Source organism: Phascolarctos cinereus, unplaced genomic scaffold (assembly GCF_003287225.1).
Source record: "Phascolarctos cinereus isolate Bilbo 61053 unplaced genomic scaffold, phaCin_HiC Scaffold_2;HRSCAF=192, whole genome shotgun sequence".
Taxonomy (NCBI): Eukaryota; Metazoa; Chordata; class Mammalia; order Diprotodontia; family Phascolarctidae; genus Phascolarctos; species Phascolarctos cinereus.
Genome location: NW_027555625.1, coordinates 184,229,750 through 184,242,116, shown reverse-complemented (window position 1 = coordinate 184,242,116; position 12,367 = coordinate 184,229,750). Strand labels below are relative to the sequence as shown.

General features: G+C 37.4%; 1 protein-coding gene across 2 annotated transcripts in view; it reads left to right on the top strand.

Moving 5' to 3' along the window:
• DLGAP2 (DLG associated protein 2) overlaps positions 1-12,367 on the top strand; it is a 1,185,476-nt gene that overhangs the window by 1,140,137 nt on the left and 32,972 nt on the right. The window lies entirely within an intron of this gene.

The window sequence follows — 12,367 nt, the reverse complement described above, 5'->3', positions numbered from 1 at the left end:
CTGGCACAGTCTTTGAGAACCTAGAGTCACCCCAATGCCATAGTGAGTCATCAAAGGACCTGAGCAGAGATTGCATTTAATACCCAGTAACAAATGTACCTACGCTGACTTGAAAGCTTTCGGAATTTTGGAAGCTCACAACAATGATTATCAACGAAAGATATTTTTACAGAATCTGAGCTGGAAGGAACCTTACAGGACATCTAGTCTAATGCTATATGCCCATCCAGAATCCCTTCTACAACATCCCTGACGACAGTCATCAATTCTCCATTTGGAAACCTCTACCAAGGAGAAATCCACTGCATTATAAGACAGCCCATTTCACTGTTGGACAACTCTGACATTAAGAACACACACAATAATAATAATAATAATAACAATAACAACATTTATATAGTGTTTATCATGTATCAGGCATTGTTCTAAGAGCTTCAGAACCATTATCTCATTTGATCCTCACAAGAGCCCTGGCAGGAAGGAACAATGAATATCCTCAGTTAATATCCCTCAACTCTAGATGAAGAATCTGAGGCAAACAGAAGTTAAATGGCTTGCCCAGGGTCACACAGCTAGTTAGTGTATGAGGCTGAATTCGAACTCAGGTTTTCCTGACTCCAGACTTGACACTCTTTCCACTGCACCATCTAACTGCCCAATAAGCCTCCAGTTCAAAAAGAAAACAAAAAAAAGTAATAGAGATTTATATCTAAAATTTTCTTTTGAGGGCTGAGGGATAGAGGTGTTTCAGACCAGACTTGTGATATCATCTGCTTTTAAACTCTCAGTGTAGAAAATCTCCCCCCAATACACCCTAAACCCTAATTCTATTATTCATAGGCCTAGAGAATTGCCTAGAGGCACTGAGGAGGTAAACTGACTTGCCCCTAGTCACATAGCTAATATGGAACAAAAGTAAAGCCACATCTTCCTGACGCTAGAACTATACTATATTGCCTCTCAGATCTACTATTGATGATAAAAAATAATAAATAGCAAGGTATCTTATGCTAAGTTCTACCAATAATTTAAAAAAATATATTTTTGATTGTGGGAAGTCTTGAAAATTAATTTATTTCCAAGGAAGAATATGAAGTCTCCCTCTACTGAGATCTTAGAAAATGGTGTAGAGCTGTGTCTCTCCAGGATTGTTTCAATGTAGCCAAGATCAGAGAAAGACTTGTTTCTTGTCTGAGGTGCAGCCTCTCTAAGTTCAGAGAGGCTTCTTCAACAAAAGTTTGGCTATCATGTATTGAATTTTTTTCCTACTACTCAACTCATAAAACTATCCATTTTGACACAGAGAGTTTGTCTTTTGTGATGCAGAAGGGACCACTCATGCTAGTGAAACCAAAGATCTTTAAGTATAACTAGAGGCAAGATATAAGCTATAGAACCACTTGAGGTTCTTTTTTATCCCTCTGTATATAACTGTTATCTTTACTAGTGTTAAGTGGCTTATTTATTTTGATTTTTGAATTCTTTTCTTCAAACTCCTTTAATTCTTATGAAATGATATGAAGAATTTATGTTTACTTGAAAAGCAAAAAAAAAAATCAGCAAAATCCACAAAGATGATAGTTTTAAGTTGTTAGAATATCCATAGGTAATGTCCCATATGCAGATAATGGCATATTTGTCAGTGGATCAACCCATCAGCAATGTGGCAGACAGGTTCTACCAACTATAAAGAAAATGACTCAGGAAAAAAAAAGTCAAGCTGGTGATTCTGTGAGTGGATACAAGAGGATGTATGTGGGAGATATTATAAAGGTAAAAATGCCAAGTCTTGACATCAATTAGGATATAGGGTCTAAATTTGATTAAAAAGTCAAGGATCACACTGAGACTGGAAGTCTGAGTGACTGGAAGGAAGTGCTATCTTCAACAATATCAGGAAACAAGGGAGGAGGGATGGGAAAGATAATGAGTGTTATATCTAACATGCTAAGTTTTTTGATATCTTTGATACATTCAAGATGTCCAGACAACACTGTGGCTTGATACTAGAGAGAAACTAGGAATGGCCAAATAGATCTGGGAATAATCTCCATAGATAGGATAATTGAACCCATGGTAGCTGGTAAGATTACCAAGAAAGATAGTATATATAGAGAAAAGGAGAATTCCAGGACAGACCCTGAAGGACAACTTCATGAAGCTTAAAGTTCAATCACCATCAACAAAGGTTCAGTCAGATATACCCTCAAACTCTCAACAGTGGACCCAGAACACCTTTTTTCTCTAAGCCCAGCTGTGAATCAGATAGGCTTTGTGAGTAGTATAATTTAGTGGAATGAGCACTGAATTTGACTGTGATCATGTGCAAGTAATTTTTCCTCTCTGTGCCTCAGTTTCCTCATCTGTAAAACTCTAAGATCACTTTATCCCTAAATCTCCTAAGAAGGTATACTGGGTATCACAAGCTACTATATTTACTACCCTGGTAACAGTAATATCTCAATTCAGAGGTGCTAATGCAAGTGGGGGAAAGTCAAGTCTGTGGATCTGCTTTATATCATAGATGAGTTCCTTTGGAATTATAATGGCCTTATTCCCCTCTGCTGACCACTCCCCAAACCCTGGCAGTTTATACCTCTAATTTCTGCTAGGGGCATCACTACTGATACAGTGCCTGAGGACTCAACAAAACTAAGGCCTTCAGGAAGAAATGCTTACATGAGCAAAGAACAATTTAAATTACATAAAAGAGTGTAACTTGCCACTTACTGCCAAAGAATCACATTTTTTTCTCTCATTCTCAAAGCCTTTGAAATCATGTTCTACTACTTCACGTTGATGGTAGTGATTCTGTTCATCAGCAGTCCTCTGTAGCCAAGTCCATTATTAAAAAATATCTTGTACACAGTATCCATCCCAGGAGTTTGATCAGATGGGTCCACCCTAGTTTTCCTCCTCTTAGAAGTACCTACCCAGCTCTAACGCTGCTGACAACAATGCCTGGAGCAGCCCTTTGCCCAAAATTATTAGCCTCACTGTCAATCATTCTATCCAAGATTTTTCAGTGACATGTCAACCAGGTAGGCCATAGGACAGCTGGAGGGAGGAGGGGAGGACAGTGTATGAGTGAGACAAGGGTGTTTGGAGGAGAGCACTATAGGAAGAAAAAAATTCATCTCTAGGGCTATCTAAACCACACAAAATTTTATCAGATGCCACCTTTAGCTTATATTTTATAAGTTGACAATCTTTGGTATATGCTATGTATGAGGTCAAAGAAGGGAAGATAATCATAATTCACATTTATACAGCACTTTAAGGCATATAAAGTGTTCTTTTTTCATAAAACCCATGGGATTTAGAATGCAAATATTGCAATCTCCATTTCATATACAGAGAAACTGAGGTTCCAATATGTTCAGTGACTTTCCTGTCTTTGCACTCTGGAATACAAGCTTTTGTACTCTTTCCACTGTGCCAGGCTAGAATAAAAGTAAAAAGTACTTTTTGGAAAGAATGGACCAGGAAATGTGAAAACAATTCTTAAAGATCACGAAAGCCTGTTCTCAAAGTATTTCTTTAAAAAAAAAACAAATCATTATTCCAATAGTAAGGAAAAGATAAATGTAATCATGTATGTGCAAGTATGTTATTTCCTTGTCTTTTTACATCTATGAAAACTATACATTCCTAGATAAGCTCCTTACATGACATAGAAACCCAAGTGAAGTTTGCTGAAAACACAAAAACAAAAGGCAAAGGAGCTTACAAGTGCTCCAATACATACATACATAATACATACATATATACATACATACATACATGCATGCATGCATACTCTATTCATTATGTTACAAAATAACATTCTGTTGAAAGAATGGTGAGAGAAATTGTTTTGAACAGATTCTGGCTGTGTGACCCTGGGCAAGTCATTTAATTTCTTCAAAGTGCTTAATAACTTGTCCCAGGCAACTATACATTGCAAATCAGATGCTGACCTGTATTGGTAGAGGAAATTTCCTGCCCAAGAATTCCCTACATGTGTGAAATCATAGATCAGATCGAAAAGTAAATTAAAAAATGAGGAAAACAAACCAGAGACATCTGAATGAGCAAAATTAGTCCCAAAGACAACCATTTCAGAGTTGGAATCACAAGTTCAGAGTCTGATTCAACCCATACTTGACCAAGAACATCCTCTACAATAATCTTGACAAATGGGTTCCCAGTCTCTATTTAAGCCTTCCAACGTGGGAGAGCTATTTTGCAAATCTTGCCTCTTCTGTTGGCTCTTTGGGGTGGCTTTCTTTAATACCTAATAGCAAGTAGCTCCAGGTACATGCTCTGCTTTCCCTCAATCAAATTTTTTTTTAAAAGCATTTATTAGGTGCCTACTACACCAGGCACTTTGCTAAGTACTAGAGCTCAGCTGCTGTCCCTTTGACATTGTTCAGTTAGCATGATTGTCTTTGGGAAAGGTAAGAAAGCTCTCAAGTGTCCTACTAAACAGGCAAGGAAAAAACAGACAAACAAATAAACCTCAGGAGCTTTCTTTGTTTGCCAGGAGTTAGAGCCATCCCTGCAATGTATCACAGCTCTAGTGATGTGGTAACAAACATGGGAATTAATCTTTCTGATGTTCCCCGACCCCACAGCTCCCAGCAGCTTATCCTAGAGAAGATCTCCTATCATATTCTATAGTTTAAGTTCTCATCACACATTTCAAGCTCAAGTATTGTCACCAAATACTCTATTGTGCCCCCTCTGGTATCAAGGGTGGGCAATGACTAATAGTTTGCCTCATGAAAGTGTAGTGATTACTCTGACCTTGCTCTTCCAAAATGAGACTGTCTACATCTCCCCCTCAGGTTTTTAACATATGTCTGAGGGATTGGGATGACTATTTTCTAATACTATCAGCTTGAGCCTCTTCATTCCTATATATTCTACCACTGTCAGCTGCCAGTAATTTATGCCCCATTTACAATTAATCAATCAACATTGGTTAGCTTTATAAAGGAGAAAGTTATAGTAATAAGAGAAGTACAAACATTTCTCCCCAGAACCTCAGGATGTGCTCTTCCTTATACCCCCTAGATCCCTCGAGAGAGTTAGGTCATACTTAACAGAGTTTCTATATAATACTGATCCCAACCACCAAGTTCATGTTCAAATGTGGTATAGTCATGAATGAGTCTGCTACTCAGCTCTTACTGGTCTGATTTCCAAAGGCTGTTCCTCTGGACTTGAATGCTGAGCTGCTGACCACCCAACAGCAACAACAACAACAACAACAACACTCCTGCACATCCCTGGCCTTTTGAAGTTCACGAGATCATAGCTCTCTTCAGTTTCCTTCACCTCAATATAGAAAAACTAGACATAATAATGAAAAAAGCAAAAGCTGAATCATCCACCCATGGGCCACACTGTGGCAGTCCTAGGAGGGAGGTAAAGGCCTGAGGTCTCTCTCTCCACTGAGGACTTAGTCTTTGCCTCCTCACTTGAACATGCCAGACAAGAAAAAGATAAAACAAGATCTAGGCCATGGCTAACTAGTGCCTTCTGAATGCACTCCAGTTCTGGCTAGACCACCAATCAACAATCCCAATTCCTCATTTGGTTTAACAGACTAGAACCAGGTAAGGAATGTCTGCACCTGCTCCACAGTTCACACAGGGACTGTATCAGCCAAGCAGCATGCTGTACGTGCTCAATATGATTTAGGCTAATTGGTCCAGCCTCTGTTACAAAAAGATCATAGATTTTAGAGTAGGAGAGGATTTTAGAGGTCCTCTAGTTCAACATCTTCATTTTGTACAAAGGTTAAATGACTTGCCCAAAGTCACAAAGGCAGTATGTGGCAGAGAAAGCATTCAAAACTAGTATTTTGGATCCAAATCCCTTTCCACTGCCTATTACATCCCACTTGAACAGGAGCTGAGAAAGAACCTTGGTTGTACCTAAATTTCCTCTTTGACGCTTTGGATGGAATCATTAAGATCACACAGCTATCAACAGCGTGTTCTAGGAGTGAGCAATTTTTAGCAGTTTTGTAAGTCATGCATGCAGTCAGGCCACTATCATTTTCCTAAGTTCAGAGGAGACTAGGAAGATCCCAGTCTTGTAAATTGCCTTTGATATAGCTCTGACACTTCTAAAGGTAAACACTAATGGATGATGCTGTAGAACAACTAATATTTCCAAAGTACCACTCCCAGAAGAGCCCTGGACTATTGTAGTTCCCCAAATTTTACTATCCAAGGCCATTATTTCTTAAAATCCATAAACTTAAAAAAGTCAAATCCTCATTCTCCTCTCCTCTGTGATTTTGTTCCTCATTCTCCAGTTCATCCCCCTTCACCCCACCCTATCCCTGTCCCCCCTGAACTACCAAAAGCCACTAAATTGAGGCCATGAGGATTGGAGCAGAGGGTAGAGTTACCCAAGGTAGAGAATTTGGATATTTACTAAAGCACAATGCAGTCTAGGTTGGGAAACATTAACAGCTTGTGTTATATAATGTGATATTGAACAATGACTATCTCTTAAGGCTTTAAAATAAGAATTCCAAAATCCTATCTACTTGGAGAGACAGGATAGAAACTGCACCAAAAGTTTGTATGTGGTTCAGTCAGCTTTTCTTGCCCAGTGTAAGTCAAAAGCAAAGTAGAAGTTTTGCTTCACACTCTGTGACAGATCAGTCATCATTTCAATTTCAATCAGGATAGCCCTGTACAGGACAGACTGACTAGGTCAAAGAACTCTCAGTTTCAATTCAACCTGTCCCTTCCATATTTGATGCAGCCAAAATCTCACAGCTCTTCTTAGTCCATCCCCAGACAAAGGGATTATTTTCTTCTTTTTTCTATCTAATATTCCTTCAGGTATCTTAAGGATTATCATGTGGAAGACCTATTAGCCTGAAGAGCAGTGAGTGCAAGTTGCAAAAGAGCTAATTTAGGCTTGATATAAGGGAACATTTTTAACAATTAGAATTATCCAAAAATGGAATGGGCTGCCTTGGGAGGTGGTAAGTTTCCCCTCCTTGGAAGTCTTCAAGCAAAGACTAGATAAACACCTGTTATTTCTATAGCTAGCATCTTTAAGATCTGCATAGCACTCTACAAATGTTACCTCATTTGGTCCTCACAACAACCTTATGAGATAGGTGCTATTATTTTAAGAGACCCACAGAAATTGTAACTTGCCCCATTACTACACAGTTATTAAGTCTCTGAGGCAAGATTTGAATGCAGGTCTTCCTGACTCCATGACCAATGTTTTATCTACCACTTAGATGTGTCATAGAAGGGATCCTTTTTTCAAGCATTGGATTGAATGGACATGAAGATGCTTTCCAACTACGAAATTCTATGATTTTACTGTTTCTCCTAGACATTATTTGGCCTTACTTTTCTCCACTAAGTTCTACCTTTGTGTTTCCTGTGAGATTATGTTGAAAATTATTATTCCAAGCAATGGAATAAAAGAAACATTAACTTTTCCAGTCTCTGGAAGACAACTGTTCTTTGTGTAGTTGTGGACAAATGGGAAGTTCTTCAGGTTATATTTAATATTTGGTCCCTAAAGGGAATGAAAATGATTTCTATCCAAAGCAATATACCAGCCCTGTTCCTCTGAAGATTTGGAATGTAATATATTAAATAAGGTGGTTTTATCACATGAATACTTCTAATTTGAACTACAGCAAAGTATTACTGCTGTCTGGCGGATGGTGGCTTACCCGTAGCATCACTATCCCCAAATTCACAAGCTCATTGCTTACTAAACAGCTATTTGATGTCTCCTACTACTGCACATCAGTTTACCAGTCTGTAACTAAGTTGGTGATGAGTTTCACCACAAATTCAGAGTTGGTTGATCCTAGAAATACATATTTACAACTAAAAAGTCCTTAGAGATTACCTAATCGTCTTGTTTTATTTGTGAAGAAACTAAAACTCAAAGATAGTAATTGACACAAAGTTGTAAGGTATGTACAAGGTCATACAAGTAATGAGTACCAGAACTGAGACGTGAACTCAGTTCCTTTGTTTCCAAATCCAAATTCTTAGCGTGGATGCCATCAACAAACAGAGGTACAAAACAATGTTCCTCTTCCCACCTGCTTAGCTGCAGATCACTTTTGGTTTTGCTTGGGATGCAACTACTCCTTTGATTTTTATGTTTCAGGATTAGGTAAGTATATTTTTAGTAGAATTTGTGGGGGAATAGCAAATCCAACTATAATGATTACCATTACTGAGGAGGAGGAGGAGGATTTATATCCAAAGAATACAGAAGTCAAGAAAACTTAAGTTCTGAGCTCAGCTCTGGCACTTACTATCTGTGTTCCTTGTAGTTTTCCTCATCTGTGAAATGAGGGAACTAGATTCGAAGATGACTGAGGTTCCTTCTAGTTCTAATATTCTATGGTTCTATGATTCTAGGAAGCCTTTTTCTGACTAGATGGAATGAAAACTTTTATTTCCTTCAAATTTCCCTATATTACTAATTTTCTGCCCAGAGATTTATCTTGAAGGTACCATACTGTGTCCATTGAAACTGACATTCTTTTGCCAACAGGAACCCCAGGGTGGTTGTCTTCAATGCTAACCTTTAAAATTACATATAACCCAGTTTCTCTTAGGAGCCATTTCTTACTTTGCTATTCATAAATCTGCCAAAACACTTTTGAAATTGATATTTTTATTTCAACCAGCATTACCTCTTGATCAGGTTATTTAACTACTGTGTGAGTTAAAACTTATTTTTATTTATCCTAAATTTTTCCTACTCAAAGTTCAGATGGCAGTATCTGGTGCTAGTATCTTGTGATATAAGCAATATGGCATAGAAAAATGAACTTGACATAAGAAGACCTGGTTTTAAGATCTGGTTCTACCACTTAGTAGACCTGTGACCCCTGAGATTCAGTGTCATCATCTGTAAAATAAGAAGAATGATAATTACATTACTTCTCTACTAGATTTTTGGGATCAAATTAGATAACGTATGAAAGTTTTTGCATGTATAAAATGTTATGTCAACATAAGTTTATTGTCATTAGAGTTTTCTGGAATAGACCATGTTTATTGTTTTCTTGATATTATTTCATATTTTGATGGTACTTCAATGGTACAAAAGCTTTTCAGCCTTCTATGCCAAGAAAAATCACAGGATTTGGAAGCAAAGGACATGAGTTCAGATCTCAGTTCTGGTACTCATCACTTGCATGATTTTTCACACCAAGAGGTCCCAATCATTTTAGGTTGGATTCATGTAGCAGCCCTACCTTCTCTGTCTTTACAATCATTAAATGATTCATCTACATTCTCTAGTTCAGAAAGATACAATAAAGTTGTCTGAAGGTGTGATAAACAGAACTGCATCCACTATTTAAAGATTTTATGTAAGGGCAAGGTTTTATTTCCAAGGCCCTACTTGATGATTTTCTTGTTGTGTTCTCTGTGTGTGTGTGTGTGTGTGTGTGTGTGTGTGTGTGGCCAAAATATCACATTGGACCAATGTCCTGGAGGGATATTGAGTCTGATATACCTTTCTTGTATCAAATCTACAGCTTAGAATCTTTCATTTTTATACATAGTTTGGAAGCTTTATCCTTAAAAACACCACCTTGCAGTTGCCCTTGTTTTTGAGTGATCAACTGGAAAAAATACTGAAACTAAAAAATAAAAATAGTAGAGAATAATCATTATTATTAATAGTAGTTTTTACTGTCTGGTGATTCTGTGATCTCAACCTTGTGAATAGACCCTCTAATAGGGAAGATTACAACCTTTCATGCCCTCTGGATGGACTCTGATCCATGTCTCCCCATATATCTTCCACTTGGAATCCCTATGCTAGAGAATTTCATCTAATGCTCATGACATTATAAGGATACCAATGATGCCCATGCAGTTGCAGTAATCCTTTGCTCTCAATATACCTACAGTCTTACGTTTCTTATGATGACATCTGTCATGCTGTTTCTGTTACAGCCTACCCCTTCCAACCATACACTTCTCCATAGCTGTTTGATTAACCCTCAACTGTAATTCTTCACACGCAGTGCTATTCCTTGACTCAGCATCAACAGAATAAGAATAATTACAATAATAATGGTAATTAACATTTAGAGTATTTTACTGATCAAATATAGTATCTATAATTCAATCCCATAGTTATTCAGTAGAATATTCATTATGTCTACTATATCCAAGGAACTCTGTTAGGTGCAAGGATTATAAACACAAATACCAAACCAGGCCCTGCCTTTAAGAGGTTTATATTCTACTGGGAGAATACAACATGACCATAACTGAATGTAATACAGGGTAGATAGTAAAAGAGGCAAAAACAGAGCTGAGTCCAAAAGCTTCCAAGTACTACAGAAAGAAGAGAACACTAATAACTGAGGTAATAATGGTGAGAACCACAGCAATCAGCTTTGTAAATTGTTGTGTAAATGTAAGCTGATCTTATTATTGCTGTTAGAAAGTGTTTTTTATACCTTTTTTCATATGACCTATTACAAACCCTTTGAGACAAGTAGAATAGGTGATATTGTCTCCAATTTATAGATGAGAAAACTGATTCCTGCAGTGGCTAAGTGACTTGTCTATTAGTCATAGAGTTAGTGAGTGGCAGAGCCAGGGCTTTGACCATATGCTATTTTTGTGATATACAATTCTTGCAAAACAAAAAAGTAAGCTCTTTCAGAGTTGACAGTGGGAGGAGCCACAGAGATAGATTATGATATGTGCTTGTTACCCACAGTGTCCAGCATGTTAATAGATACTTAGTAAATATTAAGAACAGTACCTTTTTGCATTTATCTCCCTTTACTTGCAATTGGTACATTCAGGGGCAACTTTAACTGTTCTTTCATTTAATAAACATGAACTATGTGAAAGTTACTGAGCTAGAAAAATATATAAACTTGAAGTTGAATTATATATTCCATTCAGACACTACTGCTAAGTGATAGTCTGACCATTCTTAGAATGGTAAATAGTTAAACTATTTAAATAAGTGTTGAATTAAATAATTTCCCGTGATATACGGAAAAAAGCTAATATTATCACCCACTTAACAACTAATGGAGAAATACACATGGGAGAATCAACACTGGAAATAAAACTAAAACTCAGGAATCTTTGCTCTTGGTCTTCGGTTATTCAACAGAATTTTCCTTTTCTTTTTCTTCTTTGTTTTTAAATGATTCTGAGTTAGACAAGTGTACATGTACCAATATGTCACTGTACCAAAGAAAATATTTGTTATATGCGATTAGCTATAGCCAGGCTCCACAGCTTATCAAATGTTGGCAGTCCAAAAGTAGGCGTCCCTGGCCACCACATAGCAGTCTTTAGAAACATTGTGCTATAGTAGAAAGAGCCCCAGACTTGAAGTCACAAAGATTTGGGTTCTAATCCCACATGGGACATTATTTCAAGTTCCTCATCTGTGATATGGAGATAACAATATTTGCCCTGAAAGGCAATACAGCATAGAGGATAGGCCAACCTTAGAGTCAAAAAGACCTGGTTCACATTTCTCTTCATGTAAATACTTCCTGGATTTCCCTATACCACATAAATCATGAGATGGATCAAAATATCTACATACATATTTAAACTAGCTACCTCTAACAGTGTTGTTTGGGAGGAAGGCATTTTGTAAACCTTAAAAAACTATGCATATGTTATTATTTCATATGTCAAGGTGCAATTAACCCATGAATTCAATTCTATACTGGTCATATAGCTATCCTCAAGTATAAGTTCCAATTGACCATTACATTGAATATTTTCAGATTATACTTTCTTCCCTTCATTCAAGAAAGACAGACTGATTTGGTCCACGCTCTTCACTTTATCTTTCTGGTGGTCATTTGTTTAAAGAACAAGGTATAACTTATATAGCAGAGCTATGACATTGTGTAATTAGTGCACTGTTAGGGGAAGATCCTTTACCAGGGAGTTTCTAACACCAATGAAGTTACAAGTTCTGACAAAATAACACTACTAAAATTTCCTTATGTGATAAATGCACACTGGTGATCATCCTGACAGTGTTTCTGTATTTGTTTTAGCAGTCACAGCTCTGATGATTGACCCTGATTCCCTCATGATTGACCACTGAATAGCTGATAGATACTATACTCTTAGCAAAGGCAACGAAATGTGAGCTGCATATGTCAGAGCTGGGGAACCTGCAGCCTCAAGGCCACATGTGGCCTTCTAGGTCCTTGGGTATGACCTCTTGACTGAGTCCAAGTTTTACAGAACAAATCCTTTTATTAAAGGAATCTGTTCTGTGGAGTTTGGATTCAGTCAAAGGGCTGCACTTGAGGACTTAGAGGGCCATATGTGGTTTTGAGGCCACAAGTTCTCCA